Here is a 7,449-nt window from a genome sequence, read left to right as displayed (position 1 = left end):
GACAGGATTTCTTTGTGTAGTCATGGCCAGCCTGGAACTCACTCTGTAGTCTAGGTTGACCTTGAACCTAGAGTTTTGCCTGCCTCTGCCTCTTGACTGCTGGGATAAAAGGCCAATTTGTAATATCAATTTTACTATCTTATCTTGTTTTCTGAACTCATACACTAAACCAATCAGCATCCTTTCAATAGCTGTTGCATCTTAAACACAAAGCACAGTAATCAACACAGTTAGGACTGTATTATTGGCAGATCTCAGGGTACATTGTTCTGTTCTTTAAAAAGGGGTCATGGATATTAAGAGGGGTTGGGAAAAATATGCAAGAGGGTGTGGAAAGAGGAAAGGAAAGTGACAAATATAATAAATTATAATATAAAAAATGAACAATGAAAAAATCTTGTGTAGTATCACAAACCTTGATATTTGAAATAATTATCTGAAAATTATGGCAATTATATACAGAAGAAAATGAAGTGTTCTAGTCAGAATTCTTTTTCAGTAAATACAAAGCAGTTTTCTCAGGTAGCCATTCTTACAAACTGAAGTGGAAAATAGTTATTCACTGTTCTGTCCTGTTGCTCATTGCTTATTCCTCCACGCAGCCCCCCCATCAAAAGATAATTTGTTCTATAAGCATAGTATTTTACTTATCTTAACAGTCTGAGTAAACGGTTTAAAGCGCCCTTCCATGACACTGTTACATTTGAAAAAGTTTCACCTGCACTTGGGTTTAGCAACAAGGTAAAATAATGGCAGTGGAAGTCATGTTAGCTGCAGTATAACAGAGTACAGGGTAAGGTTTAGGACCTAAATTTGCTTTAGGGAAAAGCTATTGGATGATCACAGAAAGTTAAGACTGTCTGATTGGGCAGGAGTTCAGGCCGAGGAAAAATTTCGTATGACTGCTAAGGTCTGATATGACATTTATGGTTAGTATTTTGTCCAGCATGCCTTCAGCAACATACAATCTTTTTCCACATGGAAGCTGATCAGAATAGAGCTGACAAATTAGATCAGGAAACACATATTTCCAGCATGCATAAGAGATGTATTGTGTATGTCACGGATTCTACTAGTTTTTGGTGTTTGCTCCTGATCTACTGAGTTGATCTTGTAAAATTTCAGTCTACCTTGGTCCTCAAACACCTAAAAGTTGTTGCTTATTAAGGAACAAAGCTTTTCAAAATGGGTGGCATCATAAAACTAAAATATATAGTAATATGAAATATACGTACGGATATTATTAAAGTTATAATCTAGTTATGTTTCATTTAATCCAGGGCAGGTAGAAACATTTTATATAAAAAGTTGATTTAATCCCTCTAACTTAGCAAACACCACAGCTCAACAAGATTGCTCACTGACAGATATATTTTGTTAAGACTCATGACAGGTAAAAGAAGCCTAATAAGAATACAGACATCTCTATTATTGTCCTTACAAACAACACTTCCTACATATAAGTGTGTGTGTGTGTGTGTGTGTGTGTGTGTGTGTGTGTGTGTGCACTTGCCTTTGTGGGCACGTGCTAAATGCACATGTGTGCATGTGCCATGGCCACACTGTGCTGATCAGAGGACAACTCTCGGGTGTCAATTCTCTCCTTTTATCATGTGGGTCCAGGAAACAAACTTATATGAGCCAGAAATGGAAGCAAGTACTCCATAAACTGAGACATTTCACCAGATATGGTGCTCTCTTTCAATAATAGTAAGTTAGTTTTATAAAATAAAATCAAGGCATACTGCAATTTTGAAAATTATAATATTTATATTATAAAAAATGAATTGACAATCTTCATGGATTTTAGGTCTTGCGGATGTGCAAGTCTGTTAAAATGTTTCCATTCTAGTCTGGACTGTGGTGTGGTTCTGGGTTTTATTATCCTAACTGTGAATGAGGTAAAGCATGTTTCATTGATGGGGGACAAATAGGATCATAACTTGAGACTATTATGCCCAAAACCTTCTAATTTGACCTCGATTACAAGATAATTGTGATCTCATTGTCCCACATAAAATGTCCGATTTAGAAGTAACTTGTCGCTAATCTATCAACATGACAATTTTAAGCTGGTTGCCAAGGCAAATGGCAGAAAGTCGTGTCCTCAAGGTTTGCTGCTACAAGTGCAACTCACTTATGACTCAGGAAAGTCCCAAACACAAGGGCAAAACTTAAATAAACCAAATTAGTCATAGGTAATATAATCAAAAAATGAGATCTCCACTGTGTCAATCAATAAAAAATATTTTATTCTTTTTACATAGTGATAAAGTTGCTAACTATTATAACAAAACAAAATATTATTTCAAAATCAGAGAGCTTTTTCTTGTTTACTTTTTTACTATCACCAGAGTAACTTCAGATATTTGGGTTAGCACCAAATGCGTGTTTGACAAGTGAAACTATAAGCAATTGTTAATCAAGCTATATGTTATAGAAGATACTCAACAATGATAGTGTCCTGATACAAAAGGAGAAAATGCATCATTTGATTTAATAACCAGAAGACCGTCACATGAAATAATCGGATAGCTTCAGTAACTACAGATATGTACATAATAACACATAACAGTGTTTAGTTGTAAATAAATATCACAGCTCAAACATTCAAATAATAAAATATGACATCTATTAAATTTGCTTTTAAAGCTCGTTGAAGAACAAGCATGCCTTACTATGCCCTGCAGAACTGTTAGCTGATAAGAGTCATTTTGATTATCTGACAGATGGAAAAATAAAAGGCACTGAGAAAAAGAAATAAATCACTTTTGACATTAAAGAGACACTGTAAATACGGGGCCTAGTATGACAGTCCTTTCAGCAGACACTTGAGCAGACACAAACTTCTCCTGGAAACCAGAGCAAATATTAGAAGAAAATAAGTAGTGACATTTAGGTATTTTTTTTTATTTATGCACTTCACTGACTTTGACTTTCAAAAGTATTTGTCTTTACTATGTGTGTGTATGTGTGTGTTTTTAATGTTTTCCCCCTTTTCTCTCATACATTAGATATCCACTGCAGTTTCTGCTGCCTAAATTTCCGTCCGTCCCTCTCCCCCTCTCTTCTCCTCCAGATCCACTCTTCCTCTGTTTCCCTTCCAAAAAAGGAGGCCTTCCAGGGACATCAACCAAACATGGCATAAGAAATTACTCTAAGACTAGGCACCAACCCTCATATCAAGGCTGGATAAAGCATCCAGTAGGAGGAAAATGATCCCAAGAGCAGGCAAAAGAGTCACCGCACTCTTCCACTGTTAGAAATCCCACAAGATCACCAAGCTATACAACCATAACATATATGCAGAGGACCTAGTTCAGACTCATGCAGGCTCCGAGGTTGCAACTTCAGTTTCTGTGAGCCCCTATGAGCCCTGCTCGGTGGAGTATGTGGGCCGTGATCTCCTGGTATCCTTGACCCTTCTGCTTCCCCCAATCCTTAGGCCCCCTCTTCTACAGGGTTCACTGAGCTTACCTAATGTTTGGTTGTGTGCATTTCTGCATCAGCTCTTTTCAGAAGATACTTCTCTGGATGTGGACGACACTTCTCTGATGACAAATGGGTTAGGCACCAATCTATTAACATAGCAGAATATGATCATGAATAATTTCATTGGTTTTTTTTTTTCAGCCTAGTTTGTTCTATCCAGGCAGTTTCAGGCATGTGCTCCCTCTCATAGTGGGCTTCAGGTTAGACCAGTCATTGGTTGTCCTGCCCATATTTCTAGAAACAGCCCTCTTCTATAACCAGAGAAGACTTTGGGCAGTGGGCCGGGACACCAACCCAGCCACAAAACCTTTGACCTACAATCTGTCCTGCCTGAAAGATGTGCTGGGGTAATGGTGTCTATACTATTAGCACAAAGGTTTTCTTCATAGCAAACTTTTAGATACATTAAAAATTATTTAAAGCTTATTTCCTTTAATATTTCTCACTGATTGTGCTGCTCCTGTCTCCAATTCCTCTCCTTCTCTGGTCGGGGGTAACTTTACAGGATACATATGATTTATCTAAAACAGAAGTGGAAATAGGTAGCATGTTATCTTTATTGCAAATAAGACATCTACTTTTTTCTTAGTTCATCAAACATTTTCCTCAAAAGCAACTAAAGATGCTTAACTATGTTTTTTTTTTCCAGTCTGTTATTCAGCCTGTTGAAAGGATGTATATATTTTATTCTTAATCCAATTGTTTTATAAGCAAAACACAATTCGGAATTTATCCTTTTGTGTAGTGATAAGGACTTGATAAAGTTAATAAATATTGCCTCTTGTCATGATAAAGAGGCTAACTTTTGCTTTGAAGGGATTCATCTGTACCCTCAAAAAATAAGTCTATTTATTTCTAATGTCACATAAGCACCATGGTCATATTTATAATTATCTTCACCAGGGAAATAGCCAACAACGTTTTTGACTTACACTTGCTAATTTAAATTCAGTAAAGTGACACCCTTTCTTAGAAACAGTTTTTAGTAATCGACAAACTTGGAAAAGCAAGGTTCAAAATATGTAGATCCTTTACTAAGATACATCTATTAATTATTAATATATTATTTATTTCATCGGTAAATTTTTCATAGCTTATATTGCAAACGTTATTTGTTTGATTTTTGTAGATTAGAATTTCATGACAGTTCACTTTAGCTACCTGTTAAAGAACAACCTTTTATTTAAAGAACAACTTTAAAAAAATTAACAGTTTTAAGTGAGATTGTGGAGTCTACGGAATGATCTTTGAAGTCAGCACACTTGGGTTTCTATCTGCCCAAATGGTGAGTGACATCGCATAACACACTTTTTAGTATCTGTTGGCCTTTCTCCTCATCTGGAAAATGTAGACAGTCAGTAGGTGAATCACAGAACTCTTCTCAGGAATGACTCATTGAATGTAAAGGAATCAACCTAGAATATATTAATTACCAGTTAAGTATTAGTCTTGATGTATTAATTCTGGATGATTTCAATATACAACATTCACAGATAACTATGGCCTCTAACTTGGCTGACTTATTCTCTAGTTTTCTTGCATTCTAACCTGCTTCAAACACAAAGGCTCATAGTGACACTACTCTTTCCAATATGGTAGACTTACATGCTATTTATCTGTTATTTGAATTCAAAGAATTGAGTAAAAGTAGAATTCTGTTCTTCAATAATGCTAGCTACTTTTCTAGTGCTCAGCAGACATGCATGGCAGGGACTAATTTATTGGCTGGCACCAATATAAAGAGTTTGCATTTTCTTAGGAAATTATCTTGGATGATACAGCTGTGCGTATTCCATTAAATAACATTAACCCTTCCCTCGGCTCAATTCTGTAAATGAGATGTTTCAAGTAACTCTTGAATGGACATATAGAATGTACCTCTTATAAATTAATGAAAAGGTAGATTTAAAAGATAGATTGCTTTTCTGTGTGAATTCTTTTTTCCATGTTTCTCAAATTAATGTCTTGTTTATAACTTCTGAAGACATCATAATTTAAAAAATATTTTAAAGGTTTTGGATTTACATCATTTTCCTCTGTCTTCTCATTCCAATTTCTCCAGTGTCTTACTAATATCTCCCAAGTTCATGGCCTTTTATTATTTAATTGTCATTGCCTCGCACACATGTCATCAACATTTGTATGGAGCATACTGAAATTATTTAGTTTCATTTATACATGTCTAGAGTTAAACTCTTGAGATCCACTAGCCTATCAGAAGGATTATCTCTAGAAAAGACTAATTTTCCTCTCTCAGAAACCATTAATTATGTGTAGCTTTTCTTCTAGAAGTTTTATGAGAATTTTATTCTAATGTGGCTCAAATAATCCTCAGTATCATTTTTCTTCATGTATACTTTGAAAATTACTTAGTTACTTTTGTTTTGCCATGATAAGACCTCATGCCCAAGCAACTTATAGAAGAACGGTTTTCTGGGTGCTGGCTTACAGTTTCAGAGGGTTAGAGTCCATGACTATCATGATGCGGAAAAAGGCAGTAAGCAGGCAGGCATGACCCTAGAGCAGTAGTTGATAGCTCTCATTTGATCCACAAACACTATGCAGAGAAGGCGAGCTAACAATTTACAGCAGAAACTTTTGAAACCTCCACAGCCACCTCCAGGGACACTCCTGCTACAACAAGACCACACCTGCTTTGCCAACAGTTCCACCAACTGGAGAAGAAGCATTCAGGCATTTGAGTCTATGGAGGCAATTCTCATTTAAACCACTATAATGTCATATCATGATTTTAAAGTAGTGTGCACAAAAATTGAATTTTAGGTGTTGGAAAGCCTCACATGTCTTATTCTCTTAGCTATTAACCTGTTGCTCACATGGGAAGTGCTTTGCTATCATTGGTTTTAGGACTGCAGCTTTGCAGGAGAATGCCTTCTCAATACATGGAGAGAAGCTTTGTTCACACTTTATTTTAAGCAAATGACTGAGTAGAGATAAAACATAAAATTGAAAGACGTTATACACACAATATTTTACTCATGGACCTTTCTCAGACAAAAACATTAAAGTTCAAAAAATTTATACTTTCTATAATTTTACAAGTAATCTTTCTCTCACTTAGAAGGAACTGTTCCTTAAGTGGCTTGAGTGTGATCAATTTTATTTTGTTTTAAGGGATTTATGCCAAGATAAAAGCTATATTATCAAAAACAGTTCTGCTTACTTTAAAACTTAAATCTGGTGACCATGTAAGAGAGAATAAAAAAACTTAATAAGACTATAGGGTTTTAGCCATTGATATACAAAATTCAGTAAAACATTATTTTCTCTTGTATGGCAACATTCAAATTGACTTTTATTGACAAAATGTCAGAAACATTGTGTGTTGTAGTACACACCAAAATTAAAACTTTTTAATAAGAACCTGTAATGAATTAATTCTTATAGTAATGTATATACAAATGTATACCTTGTTATCCTATAAATGTTCTTCCTTTGCACCCTAAATAAACCTTCTTAATGCTTTCTGACTCTTCTTAATATCTGGATAGTAAAAATTAGCATTTTATGAAGAATATCTTAAAACCAATTTCTAAAATTCAGCAAATTTTAAGGAAATAGAATTACATTTTATTTTATCCAGACTTGCTTTCTTGTTTTACTAAAACACTTCCAAAATAATGTCTCTTGATTTCTTTTATTTTTAAATGCATGATATTCATCTCTCTCTTTCTCTCTCTCTCTCTCTCTCTCTCTCTCTCTCTCTCTCTCTCTCTCTGTATGTGTATACATGTAATATATATAGCTTTGTATGTACATTTATCTACCTATCTTCTATCATCTACTTATCTGTCTATTACTATCTACGTCTAAAATAAATAAAATCAATCCATCCGAAATATACTCTTTAACTGCATTCAACATCAGATTCAGATTCACTGAAAGAAAATGTGGATTCTTCTGTTAGAGAACAGATATAATAGATTTAATTTCATA

Source organism: Alexandromys fortis, unplaced genomic scaffold, assembly GCF_014885135.2.
Source record: "Alexandromys fortis isolate MF-2015 unplaced genomic scaffold, M_Fortis_MF-2015_v1.1 scaffold_38, whole genome shotgun sequence".
NCBI classification, from domain to species: Eukaryota; Metazoa; Chordata; class Mammalia; order Rodentia; family Cricetidae; genus Alexandromys; species Alexandromys fortis.
This window is presented reverse-complemented; position numbering follows the sequence as displayed.